Source organism: Ictidomys tridecemlineatus, chromosome 7 (assembly GCF_052094955.1).
Source record: "Ictidomys tridecemlineatus isolate mIctTri1 chromosome 7, mIctTri1.hap1, whole genome shotgun sequence".
In the NCBI taxonomy this organism is placed as follows: Eukaryota; Metazoa; Chordata; class Mammalia; order Rodentia; family Sciuridae; genus Ictidomys; species Ictidomys tridecemlineatus.
In genome coordinates this window covers 72385144-72399482 of record NC_135483.1, presented here as the reverse complement: position 1 = coordinate 72399482, position 14339 = coordinate 72385144, and the positions used below count along the sequence as shown (strand labels likewise).

The 14339-nt window shown below is 43.3% G+C and overlaps 1 protein-coding gene across 2 annotated transcripts in view; it reads left to right on the top strand.

Annotated features, from left to right (window-relative positions):
• Positions 1-1456: 1456 nt before the first annotated feature.
• Positions 1457-14339, top strand: part of Lyn (LYN proto-oncogene, Src family tyrosine kinase) — a 117975-nt gene continuing 105092 nt past the window's right edge. For both annotated transcript variants that reach the window (XM_013357547.4, XM_005322920.5), the window contains exon 1: positions 1457-1766. The gene's annotated coding sequence lies outside the window, so the exon portion shown is untranslated. The remainder of the gene's footprint in view (positions 1767-14339) is intronic.

Below are 14339 nucleotides of genomic sequence, written 5' to 3'. Positions count from 1 at the left end.
GAAAAAATTTTTAAAAAGAAGACATAAACATCAGATGGAGAAAGCTGGTGTTGGCTAACAGAGCACACTGTCAACTTTTCTTTTCCTAAATTTATGCTCTAAAATAATAATAAAAATATAATATAGTAAATTCATAAACCACAACATAGTTATTTATTATCATTATCAGGTGTTTTATGCTGTACATAATTGCAGAGCAGGTTGGTTGATATCATCACAAACATCTGAGTATTGCTTTTTGCTACAATATCGCAGGACTACAATGTCCTTAAGGCATCAGAAATCTTGTCAGTTTCTTTATAATCTTATGGGACCACTTTCATACATGTAGTCCATGGTTGACCAAAACATCAAAATATACAGCCTAAATGACTGCGGTAGGCAAATTTTTGTACTCCTTTACTAATAACAAATGATTTGCTATATGGGATTTGATACAAGGTGGCTGCTCTGACCAGTTGGACTATAGGTGGGGCCAGCCTCTTAAGAATATTGTTAAGAAAAGAAAGCAACCCTTTAAAGCAGTGTCTGGCACTCACCTAGACTTAAGTGTTTGCTCTTATTAGTACAAAGGCCAAGTTTCCTATGGTGTCCCAGTCACTTCCTTGTAAATTCTACAAAGTAGTACAATCCCAGGATCCCAGGAAACAGGAGCTGGCTTGGAACAAGTAGGCATCCACAGTGACTGAGCCTAATTGTACGTTTGGGATGTGTAAATGGCATTTATCCAGTTGAAACATGAGCTTGAATATGCAGTCCATTCTTTCTTTCAGCAAGCACTGGTTAGGCATGGGTTATGTGCCAAGCGCTGGGATACCTGTAGGCATGTAGAGTTAGCCTCAACTACAGCACCCTAGGTAATGTGAGCCCTCTACACAAGACATTTCATGAGAGTTAAGCTTTCTTCTCTTCATTTTCTAGGGAGGGAACGGAGGCTTTCAGAAATTTTTAGTACTTGCCAGGCATTTAACTCAACAGCCATCCCCACTTCCCCCTCCACCGCCCCATCGAATGACCTGGATACGTCCGTGAACATTCTTTAAGAAACTTACTCTGTATTGGTTAAAAAACAACAACAACAACAAAAAAACAAAAAAGCAATGAGACCCTTAGTAACAATTCTGCTCTCCTTCTCTCCAGAGAACTCCAAACGTTGAGCGGGGTCAGAGCATGCCACCCCCCCCCCCCTACTTCCAGGAGCACCCCACTTCTAACACTTTGAGCAGTTAGATCCGAAAGGAAAGGAAAGGAGATGCGAGAGCTTTCGTTGCCCCTTTGGGTCCTTGGGAGACCTTCAGTCCATCCCTACTTCAGACTGTAGGATCCAAGGCTACCAGGTTGCACGGTGGGTCGCCAGGTTTCTTTGCTTTCAAAGCTCTGCGCGACGGCCACACCAAATACCAAACGGTCACTTCCCCGCCCTCCAGGCGCAGTATGCAAATCCGAGCACCAGGAAGTAGCTGGGACCTCTCGGCCGAGCCCAGCAACAGCCAGTTCCTCTCCCACCGTGCCGGCCCGCGCAGCCTCTCGCTCCCCTGCGGCGGAGCCTTTGGGCCCGACGCGCTGCAGCCTCCTGACCGCTGCAGGCGGGGCATCGGTCACTCCTGACCCCGAGCCTGCAACCCCTGGGCCAAGTGTCCAGCGTTCTCCGCCCGCCGCCCCTCACCAGGAGGGCTCCTCTGGGCTGTCCAGTCGCGCGCCCAGCTTTGAACTCAAGTCACCGTGGAGCTCCGCCGCCGCAGACCCGAAACTTTCACCGTGAGCGGGTGAGTCTCCGGCTAGAGCTCGGGGGTGCCCAGAGCAGGGGCCTGGAGGGACTGGGTGGGATCGCGGCTGTACCACCCGTTGGAGCCCGGGTTGCGGGTTTAGCTCCGGACCCTGGGCTTCGGCAGGGGCCGCGGCAGCAAAGACCGCGCGCCGCTTCCTGGCCTCCCCAGCGCCCGCCCCGGCTGGTGGAAGCACACAGAGGCTTTAAACCTGTGGGTGACCCGCCCCATAGTGGGGACAGGACGTGGGCGCGGGCGACCGCGGGCGGCCGCAGGTGGCCGCAGGTGTCCGCAGCGCTCCCTCCCGCAGAGGTGCGGTGGAGGTGTGGGCACCGGGGCGGGTGCACCGCGCACTCCTCCAGGCTTGGGCGCCAGGGCCGGCTGCTGTCCCGGTTCCGTCCACTCGCAGTGCGCCGCGGGGAAGCCCCTGTCCACGCGAGTCAGCACGCAGCCGGGATCCCGGGGGAACTCCTTGGATTGAGCGATCGGGTCTCACCACTGGGGTCTGGGGTGCGGTCCCCTCTTTCAGACCTGCGGAAAATTGCCCTCCTTAGCGGCCCCGGGGAGGATGGTGACGTCGAGCGGCTGTGGCAGAGACTGGTGCTCACTCTCCCACAGAGCCGGCAGCCTAGCAGTCGGACGCTCGGGCTGGAGGAAGCCAGAGTTATTTTAAGAATTCAGGGGTTGCCTTTCCTTCGCGTTGGGGGATGGGTGTAAGCTCCAGTCCCCACTTTCCTGTGATATCTTGACCGACTGCTCCAGCTTCTTGATCCTGTGCATTTGTAATGTTTCTTCTAACAACAGCCCCACTGCCTTGTGAACTAATTAATGGTTGTGACTTTTTAAAAATTTATTTTTTTATTTTTGTATATCCGTGGTGTGTGTGTGGGGGGGGGGAGGGGGTGTTTCATCAAACTTCTCTGCTATCTTAGAAACCCAAGTTGGAATATAGGACTTGCAATCTCCCAGCTGTGCATGAAGGTGGCCAATTATTGAAATTCCCTGTTTGATTTTTCTCCTCTTTTACAAGTGCCTACCTACCTCCACAGAAAACCCCTAGTAGGTACGTGGCATTCCGTAAATGGTATTGTTATTGTTATTTATTGCAACTAATTCTATTAATAAAAAAACGAGACTCCTTGGTTCTTCATAGTTTGTCTATTTTAAACCTAAGACTACATGTCTGGTTTAGTTTCTGACTTTACTGGTAAGTTGCTTAATAAACACTAGAAGTCTTTACTGTCTCAAAGCAGGTCTAAAGCTGGGCATGGTGGTGCATGCCTGTAATCCCAGTGGCTCAGGAGGCTGAGGCAGGAGGATCACGAGTTCAAAGCCAGTCTCAACAACTTAGAGAGGCCCTAAGCAACTCAGTGAGACCCTGTCTCTAAATAAAATATAAAAAGGGCTGAGGATATGACTCAGAGGTTAAGCACCCTTGGGATCAACCCCCAGTACCAAAAAAAAAAAAAAAAAAAAAAAAAAAAAAGAAAGAAAGAAAGAGCAGTTTCAATAGTCCAATGCACCCTAAGAACTAGCCAGTAAAGATGTTTGACCCTTGTGTTTTCTGCCCCTAGGGGGCTGTAGGGATGTTCAACACCTATAGCATTGCTTAAGGAATAGACTTTGAACATACATGAGCTTATGGAATTCTTCCAGAGTTAGGGTGAACCCTGATGGGAAATGGGCTGAGGCAGAGGATATCTAGTTGTTTCTCCATTCTCATTTGGAGGTAAGAAAGTAAGCATTTTGAGGCTTCAGAAATTTAATTGGATCCCAAGAGCCTTTGATGACTGAGCCTCTTTGGCTATAAATGGGGTGACCCTCTTGCTGAGTGAAGGGTAGAGGGCAGTGGATGTGAGGTAAGAGAAAACAGGAGCCAGGAAACCTGAGTTTGGTTTCTTTCACAGTTTACTGGAGCTGTGATTTGAGATAAACCAATTAGGCCATTGAATGAGCCAGTGTTTTCCTTCATAGCAGCAATTAGTCATACTATGGTTCATCCACATGTTTATGGGCTGTATTCGCCACTAGAATGGAAGCTCCACAAACAACACTTTTGTCTGTCTTGTCCAAAATGATAGCCTGTGCCTGGCACATAGTAGGTATTCAGTAGAGGTTACTTGGAAGAAGGAAGGAAGTCCTGCCAAGAATATCTGGAGATGAAACAAAGCTAGTCCCTAAGGCATTTGAAGCCTTCTGGGAGCTTTCTGTCCAGGAATTTGAGGGACTTTGTTGAGCAAGACTGGTGTTCTAAATGGAAATTCCTGTTCAGGACCGGTCTTCTCTGCTCTATCTGTGGAGTAGCAACATGTCCCCTGATAAGGTAGTTGGCCCAATCTCTTCATCTTAGGATCTTCTTTGTTGCAAAGGTATGCAGAGACTTTGTATATCCAGAGACTTTCTTTGTTTTCTTTTTTTTTAAAGCAGAAAAGTGGTCTGGCATCATGTTGTAAATCAATGTCTTTCAGTTCTACCTGTATTTGTATTCAGAAATAATCACCAAAACACCTGAGATTCCAGTTGTTTCTCATGAATATGTAGAATTGGCACTTAGCAATATGAAACCATATGACTATTTATACAAACTTGTGCTAATTTTATAAATAAGAATATAGCATGTACATGCCCATGGCATGGGACATGGTTGCTGCTACTCACTGACACTGAAGTCTCTGGGATGCATGGATTAATGAAAACGGTGAAGGGCCACCATGGTCAGTTGGACTCTGGTCAAGGACACACTGAAAGCAAACATGTCCTCAGATATTTCCTGGACAGGTCTTGACAGTGTTGGTGCTACACCTTATGCTTTTCCAAGATGTGGAGGTTTCCTGAACCCTGACTTCATTTGAACCTTTTATGGTCTGTATAGAATAGGCAGAACAGATAGGGAAAGGGAGATTCAGGAGCTGGTCCAAGATCACAGGCTAAGTGGCACCATTGGTGTAGTAGGTGTGTTCTGGCTGTTCCCTCTTGTCTACCTTTGGACCTGTAATAGGTACTTAAAAGCAAAGAAACAAACTTATTATTTAATATATATTGTAGAAATGGAGAAATAGGGAATCATGAAGTCATTGTCTTTTATCACTGGGGATTTACCAGAGCCAAGTAGGTAACTGCTCAGACATAGAAGGAGACCCCTATTAAGCTGAGCACTTAAGCTCTCCCTCTAGAAATGAGTTTCTGTGTCTTTCAGCACAGCCTCCTGTGTGGGGGTATGGGTAGGGCATCTCCAAAAACTGCTAAGGTGACACCTATGTGGCTACTCTCCAAGCAGCTCTAGTGACTGCTTGGTGGCTACTCTCCAAGCAGCTCTAGTGACTGCTTGGTGGCTGTTAAGATGTTTATAAATTAGTACAGAAATGACCAAGGAACATTAGGCAAAAGTGCTATAAAGTGCTTCTCCAAGAACCCTACCAGAGCATCATTCAAGGTAAAAATATAAGGTTAGGAGACAGGGCCTATAGCACATATGGTATAACACACATGCCGTTGTATGCTCATTTGCTATGTGCAATTCATCACTCTAAACCAATATTCTTATAATACATATTCATTGCCTTCCATCCTTTAAGTTTGTTCATGGAAGAGGAAATATTTTTTTTAATAGTCAGAGATACTGAAATGTTCCTTACAGCTGCTTAGTTTCCTGATTTAAATTGTGAAACTTTGAGTTCACTCTATCATCATTTCTAAAATTTATTTTGAGTAAGTTCCCATTTGAGGGGAGACACACAAGGGTAAAAATTAGCATGGAAAGCTGCCAAGTGAGGGATGAGACATTGTGTAACACAGACTTTCTCTTATCTTTGGCTTAAATTAGCTGGAAGAATTCTCTTGAAATTTAGAATAGCAATAGGTTTGTCCAAGGTAACAAGTATAGGGACCTTATTCTTTATTTTTGGACTTTTTCTTCATTTTTGTTCTATACTTCATTTTCCCTTCTTAGTGAATAAGCCATCAACATTCATTATTTGCCACTAAGTGATTTCTGGAAAGTCATATTTATAATCAGGAGATAGTTTTCATGGGGACAGATCTCTCTCAAAAGTGTTGTTTTATTAACACTTGATATATTTCCAATTCTGCCTTCTCTCCCTCTGTTTGTCAGTTCTTTCTCTATCATCTAACAAAGCTTCTTTCAAACCAGGAATAGATAGGACATGAGTTTGACCAATTATGGGAAGAGATTATCAGTTAGTCTCATTATTATAACTGTTCATTACTCATAATACTGAGACCGCTCAATGATGTCAAACAAAACGACAAAACTAATGGGGATAAAATTATAGCAATTTCCTAATGGTCTAGACTCTGGTTTATGGAGTTGTAGAACATTGGGAAGAAGTCTTCGTGGGTGTGTAGCTCAGAGTCTTTTAGTTTGTTTCATTTCCTTTTGTACAGTTAGTACTTCAGACAAAATCAAATGCTGCTCTGGCTTTGAGCAGTCCTACCTCTCTCTGAGTATCTACAATCCCTCTTGTCATACTTTATTGACCCCAAATGGTACTGGTTGGAAACTCCTTGAAAATGTGTTCCTAGTTCCCTCCCTCAGATCCATAGTGGTAAAACTTTGGGTGGGGAGCTAGGTGCCTTTGGGCTTCTCTTGGGTGCTGGGGAGAGTACATAGGGAGTCTATGGGTCTGTGTTCACTCTGCCTCTGCTTGAAGTAACCAGGTCCAGTCTGCTTGGTGTTTGGACCTTGTGGGTGCCCCACTCTTCCTGTAAATGTTAACCCTGCCCCCTCCCCCCAGGGAGGGGAATGGAGAAGCTTGTCTGTCAGGGGCCCCTGGAGAAGGAGGACCACTTCTGCTTTCCACGGGAAAGCTGTGTCACTTGAGAACAGAACTGCAGCCTGAGGGAGGAGCCTGAGGGAGGAGGGGGCAAGGAAGTGATACTTCCTCCTGCTCTGAAGCCCTCTGCCCAGTCATAGCCTACAGCCAGCCCCACCTTGGCCACCAGAGTTGCTTTTCCCGTAGTATTCTTCACACCACCCCTTTTCTGTCCATTTTTCGTTTGTTAGGCAGAAAGGAAGAAGAGGGGATGGAGGGAGAAATGAAGAGAGGGGAGATAAATCCACAGTCACCAGTCTACATCTCTCCCAGGCAAAGGCCACTGTGGCCATACTTGATTTTTTTTTTATTTTTAATTTTTAAAATTTTTATTAGAGCTTTAGGGTTATACATAGTAGTTGGATTCATCCCAACATGTGTGCAAAGAAATCATTTTCAGTTCATGATTCTCCCCTTTTCCTCCCCCTTTTTCTTCTATTCTCCCCACCCTCATGCTTGATTTTTTTTTTTTAAACAGCAACAGAAAGATGTGCATGTTGGAATTCCCCATCATGGAGATGATTGCAAAACTCTAAGTAGATGTTTTGCAATCTTTTAATGTTCAGGCAATATAATACTTTCTTGATCCTAACCACAATAGTTGAGGGCTATTTTGAAAATTACTTGAGCTATAGCCCCTTATTAAATTCTTGGGAAGGGGCAATGGCTCTCAAGCTTCTTGTCAGAGTCTGGAGCAGTCCTATGAGCCAGGCTGGTGAGCTGCACCATTTTTCAGGGTATAAAATACAGAAGTGAGCACAGATATTGCACAAGCCCTGTCCAGGAAAGAGGTTTGTTAAAACAAATATGAATTGAGTTACTTGGCTTTGAACTCAGGGGCACTTTACCACTGAGAAATATACCCAGCCCTTTTAATTATTTTATTTTGAGACAGTATCTTACTAAGTTGCTAAGACTGGTCTTGAATTAGTGATCCTCCTGCCTCAGCTTCCTGGATTGCTGGAATTACAGGTGTACACTTCTGTGCCAGACTCATCATACTTATTAATATGAAAAAAATTTTTTAAAGCTGAACATCAACTGATAAGTAATACTCTGATGCCATTTCTAAAATAAAATATTCATATATAAGACACAACTATAAGGTCTCTATAAAAATATTATACTGAAGTTGTGTTTTGTGTGTGTGTGTAGGGGGGTGGTGCTGGAATTGAACCTCCGGCCTTGAGTATGTGAGGCAGATACCCTACCAACTGAGCTATATCCCAGCCCCAATACTGAAGCTTTAATAGTGGTTATTTGGGGGTGAATGCTGATTCTTTTCCCACTCATCCATCCATCCATTCTCTCTCTCTCTCTCTCTGTCTCTCTCTGTTGGGATCCAACCTGAGGCCCAACACATATAGAGAAGTATTCTATCATTGAGCTATATCCCAGTCCTTATTTTAATTAATTAATTAATATATTAACTATAGTTGAACATAACATCTTTATTTATTTATGTTTATGTAGTGCTGAGGATAGAACCCAGAGCCTCGCATGTTCAAGGTGAGTGCTCTACTGCTGAGCCACAACCCCAGCCTCCCTCATTTTTATTTTATTTTATTAAAAAAAAAAATATATATATATATATATATATATATATATATATATATATATATATATATATATATTAGTTGTAGCTGGACACAATGTCTTTATTTATTTTTATCTGGTGCTGAGGATCGAACCCAGTGCCTCACACGTGCGAGGTGGGCGCTCTACCTCTGAGCCACAGCCACAGCCCTCATTCTTATTTTTAAAACAAAAAGTATCACTTGTGATTTTAAAATGGCAGGATAAGGAGCAATGAAATGAAGCTAAGCTGGGCTCAGTGGTGCACTCCTACAATCCAAGCCACTGGAGAGGCTGAGGCAAGAGGATCATAAGTTTGAGGTCAGCCTCAGGAATTTAGTGAGATCCTGTCTCAAAGAAAAACAAAAAGGCCTGGGGATGTAGCTCAGTGGTAGAGTACCCACTCTTGGGTTCAATCACTAGTACCATAAATAAATGAATGAATGAATGAAGGAAGGAGTGAATGAACAAACAAATGAACAAATGCCCGTGTGACTTCAGAGAGGCCTGTAGGAGCAATCAGGCAACTTGGAAATCAGCATGGCCAGAATGATGCTCATATGTATATACAATTGTCCCTGGATATTCCTGGGGTATTGATTCTAGGATTCCCTGATGATCCAAAATTCTAGGATGCTCATGTCATTTATATGAATGTCATACAATGAGCATATAACCTATACGCTTCCTCTCATACACTTGAAGTCATCTCTAGGTTACTTATAATCCCCAATACACTGTAAATGCTGTGCAGGTAGTTGTTAGACTGTATTATTTAGAAAATAATGTAAAAAAAAAAAGTTTGTACATGTTCAGTACAGATTGTGTGTGTGTGGTGCTGGGATTGCAACCCAGGGCCCCGTGCATGCTACACATGTGCTGCACTACTGAGCAGCTTCACCAGCCACAGATGCAATTGTTTTCTGTATGGTTTTTGTCTGCAGTTGATTGAACCCATGAACAAGGAACTCAGGGATACAAAGGACCAACTTGTAATTTTAAGCAGACCTGCCCTAGGAGAGCTGATGGGCCAGGAAAGTTGAAAACAGAATTTTTTTTTTTTTTTATACTGAGGATTGAACTCAGGGGTCCTTTACCACTGAGCCACATCCCCATTCTTTTTTTTTTTTTAAATATTTTTTTTTTTGAGAGAGAGAGAGAGAGAGAGAGAATTTTTAACATTTATTTTTTAGTTTTCGGCGGACACAACATCTTGTTTGTATGTGGTGCTGAGGATCAAACCCTGGCAGTTCACATGCCACTTGAGCCACATCCCCAGCCCATCCCCATTCTTTTTTATTTTCTATTTTGAGACAGGGTCTTGCTAAGTTGCTTAGGGCCTCGCTAAGTTGCTAAGGCCAGCTTCGAACTTGCTATCCTCCTGCGTCAGCCTCCTGAGTTGCTGGAGGCATACAAGCATGCACCACCATGCTGCGCAGAATGTTTTCTTAAAGAAGCTTCCACTGTTATGTTTAGTGTTCACTATAGAAGCTCTTTCCTATGCTATTGTTATTGTTATTATTTGTGGTGCTGGTGGCTGAGCTGAGGACTCACTTCCTCATTGTAGGCACCATTCTTCCATTGAACAGCATCCTGGAGTACCACCTGTGAGTCAGGCACAACGTGAGGAGTTGGGGTACGAATCTGCATGTGTGAGTGGGAATTGGGAAGGGAGAGGCCCTTATGTAGGGAAGAAGAACTTGACTGAGAAAGGACAGGATGGGATCCTGCAGGGAGCAGTGCTGGGATCTCTCAGTGCCACTTCAACTTGCTCTGGGCAGCTGTGATAAGGCTTAACAGGTAGGCTTGAAGAGTCCTTGGCAATAATACCAATGATGGGTTTGATCCCATAAATGAATCGAATCACCAGGGCCTTTTAATGAGAAGCCATTAAAACAAAAGGCAATTTCTTTCTAGCCTTTTTCATGACAAAGCATTTATGATGTAGCCAAAGAATGGAAAGACATGGACACTCCTTTACTTCTTTATAAAGGTAATTAAGCAAGAGACTCCAAGGGACTTCCCCAGAGATTGTCTGGGAGCTATAAAATAACATTTATTGCTGTTTGTCATGAGAAGCAGAGTCTTAATCACATAACGGTCACCTGCAAGTAGGTACCTGAAACCTGCCCTCAATAGAGTTGATCTTGCCCTAATTTTGCTTAAAACTTCTTGGTGACAGCAATGTAAGTGAAGAAACATGCCATTTGGAGTAGGGTGTCTACATTTCTGGGGGATTACTAGTCTTTTCCATTCAATTTGAAATAGGAGAATATGCTGTAATACATCAGATAGGTATTGGAATTATTCTTATGGTTTAGAGTTTATTAAAAGCATCACTTTCACTAGAAATAGCAATATTTGGTTCAAACCAAGCAGCCAGCTCCATTTCAGGCACAGCATATTGAACGTCTACCATGCTCAATGCCTGTGTGAGACAAGGAAAGATAATATATCAAAGAAAAGTGGTCTACTAAGTTATATCTGAATTTCTGTCTAGGCTTTACCAATTTATGACTTTGGGCAAGTTGGTTAGTCTCATCCTTTCTTCCTTTAAAAGAGGATAATAATGCTACATTCCATAGTGCATGCCTGTAAATCCCAGACACTCAGGAGGCTGAAGCAGGAGGATTTGATTTTGAGGCCAGCCTCAATAATTTAGCAAGACCTTGACTCAAAATAAAAAAAAAATAAAAAGAGCTGGGGATGTAGTGGAAGAGTACCCCTGGGCTCAATTTCCCAGTGCCTAATGATAATAGTAAGTATAATAAAATTATTATTAGACACTGGGGATTAATTATTATTATAAAAATCTCCAGGGGCACTGTTTCTGGTGCACAGTGGGTGAGCTGTATTTTACTACTTGACTGTGTACTTCCACCTTGGAAGGAGGAATTCTGTTCCTTCCTTCCATTAATAAACAGATAGGGAACAAGAAAGGTTCAAAGTCTAATGGGGGAGGCATCACCATCTTGCCTGGGAAGTGCTGCAGTATTAGAGAGGGCACAGGGACATCAAGAGTGTGATCAGATGTGTGTGGGTGTGTGTATGTGTATGAGTATATATATATATATATATATGCAGCAATAAAGGGGTCTTGGGGCTGGGGTTGTATCTCAGTGGTAAAGTGTTTGCCTAACACATGTGAAGCACTAGGTTTGATCCTCAGCACCACATAAAAATAAATAAAAACAAAGGCATTGTGGCCATCTACAACTAATACACACACACACACACACACACACACGCGCGTTTATAAAATAATGTGTATATTGAAAAAAGGGGCATGTCTTGGTTGGTGATGGCGCAAACATGGTGATCTAGCTGGTTTTGTAAGGGGAGAAAGGATTTTCCAGTTGCTGCCTGCAAGGGAAATGCAAAGATTTAAAAGCTCAGAACGGCTGGAGCTTCATCCATTTTAAATAAGGAGGGGCTTCATGACCTGGGGAGTGACAATCACATTTGGTAATGGTCACATAATGCCTGGCTTCAAGTGAATTTTTAATGCAGAGTTTATGGTCATGAAGGTGGCACGGTTACAGTTGTTTTGTTTTTCTGGACCACATTGATCTTTTGAATTGTTTGAAGTTGAACAGATGCCAAAGGTATAAACAAGAAATTTTAGGGTAAGGTGAATTTTGTAATTGCCTGTAAGCCTTTGTGAGTGTGTGTGTGTGTGTGTGTGTGTGTGTGTGTGTGTAATATGATGCTAGAGATTGAACTCAAGGCCTTGCACCTACTAAGCACATGCTCTGCTCCCAGTCCCTATGTATCTTCCATTCTATGGTTTTCAATTATTTTTAAAATTTTTAATGATTTTTTAATAACTACTGACCAGGGGCTTAATTGTAACTTTCCTTAAATTCCATTACACATGAATAATCTTGAACTTTAACTTTCAAGAATCTAGTAGAAGAAAATAATTCTCTATTGATTTGGTGAATGACTTTTAAATGTTACACTGTTGTTGCTTTGATGGATCATCAACAAAAGCTCTTCTGGGTACTCTTTGACAAGTGATTTGTCCCCTTCTGTGTCCAGGATCAACCACTGGGCTTTCAGAATCACCTGTGTTCCTTGCTGGCCAACATTAGAATCATAGAAATTTATAGAATGTAGAGGTTTACAGAACATATAAATTTCTAACAAAGGTTAGTTGTCTGTCACAGGTAATTCTCATGCAGGTGACAGAGTTGACATCGGGAGGGCATGCTGACAGGCATATTACTGGGGTTACCCAAAATGGCTCATTTCATTTTTGGAAGGTATCTTTCCATTTTTCTGTTGCAATAACAAAATACCTAATACTGAGTTGAGTAATTTATAAAGAAAAGTGTGTGATTACACTCCTGTAACCCAGGGACTGGGGAGACTGAGGCAGGAGGATACCAAGGTTAGGATTAGTGTTGGCAACTTAGCCAGACTTTGTTTCAAATTGAAATAAAAAGGGCTGGAGATGGAACTCAGTGGTGCAGTGAGGCCCGAGTTCAGTTCTCAGTATTGCAAAATATCAGAAAGAAGAAAGGAAGGGAGGAAAGAAAGGAGAGGGGAAAGGAATTTACTACAGTACTGGAGGCTATAGTACTCTTCCAAGAGTATGGCACTGGTATCTAGTTGGCATCTTGCAAGGGCTGCCATGGTGCCTGATAACATCACATGCCAAGACAGAGCAGGTGTGCTTGAGACAGTTCTCTTCTATTACAGAGCCACTCCTGCAAGAACCCACTGTGGTGACCCCACCATCTCCTGGAGGTCCCACCTCTCAGTACCATTAACATGTGACTTTGGGCATTCATTTTCCTAGGCATGAAATTTAGGGCACTTATTTATTTATTTACTAATATTTATTTTTTAATTTTTTTAGGTGGACACGATATCTTTATTTTATTTTTATGTGATGCTGAGAATCGAACCCAGTGCCTGCCGCATGCTAGGCGAGCGTGCTACCACTTGAGCCCATCCCCAGCCCTAGGGCACATATTTAAACCAAAGCAGAAAGCTGTGGATGTAAGCAGGATGCTTTTCCTCTCAAGCCACAGTCTTCGGCCCCTGGAATTTCTGCCCCTTGGTTCTAGTTCTGCCTTCTGGCAGTTCCACACTTTTGAAGTCAGCCCCTGCCTTGACCAAGTAACCACTCTGTGTGGTTTTATGTGTAGATGTGCAGGGATGTTACTGACTGCCCGCCCAGCCCTCTTTCCCTTCCTCCCCTTATCACAGAACCCAAGCTTCATAGGATCCATCTCCCTGAACATTTTAGGAGAAGTTTTCTCCATCCTCGTGCACAGGATGCCCCTGACTGGCCAGAGTTCCTGTTTCTGTCTGTAATTGGTTTGTGAATGGATCTGCTTTGGATCAATCTGTAAAGTCATGTTCCATAGACGGTCCTGAACTATAAGAATAAAAGGAGTGGGGGAGGGAGAGAAAGAAAGTGACAAAATAGAAGGGGGAGAAATAAACAGAAGTGAACGGACAAGCAAGGATCGGCGCAAAATCCTGCAAGTGATCTTGATTCCTATTTCATGATATTCAGGGTGTGGCTGCCCTCTCTATGCTGCGTCTACTCACACAGATTGGTGTGGGGTTGATGGTAATTGGGCTCCATAACCACAGTTTATTTAAAAGTGTGTGTTTTTATTGAGCACAGTGTGTTGAATGGTATTGGGTGCTTTGGAGAAGTAGAAACGTGTGAGGTTCCTTCACTAGTCTGTGGTGCTCTGTTCTCTCGGGGTTGTTCACAAATCCAAATGCTGAGAAATTAATCTTCTTTGGTTGTGGGTGGTACAGTTCCCGTCTTGCCGTCTATATAGAAAGGAAGGCAATGCAGGGTAGTGGGTAGAGCACAGGATGCGGAGTTGGTCACACTTTGAGCCTCAAATCTCAAGTCTGTTCCTTCCTAGCTGTAGGCTGCTAGCAAGGTGCTGGACCTGCTAGCCTCAGGGTCCCTATATTTAAACCTCAGACACTGGTGGTCAGGGTTGCAGATTGTAATAGGTTACAAACTAACCACATAAGAAACACATGGTTGATGGCAGTCATTGTTATTATGGAAAGAAATTTGCTTAAAATGGTTACTATAAAAAAAAACAAGGGAGTAGTGAGGATATGGTGAAATTGGAACCCTTGTACATTGCTGGTGGGAATGTAAAATGGTGCATACACTAAGGAA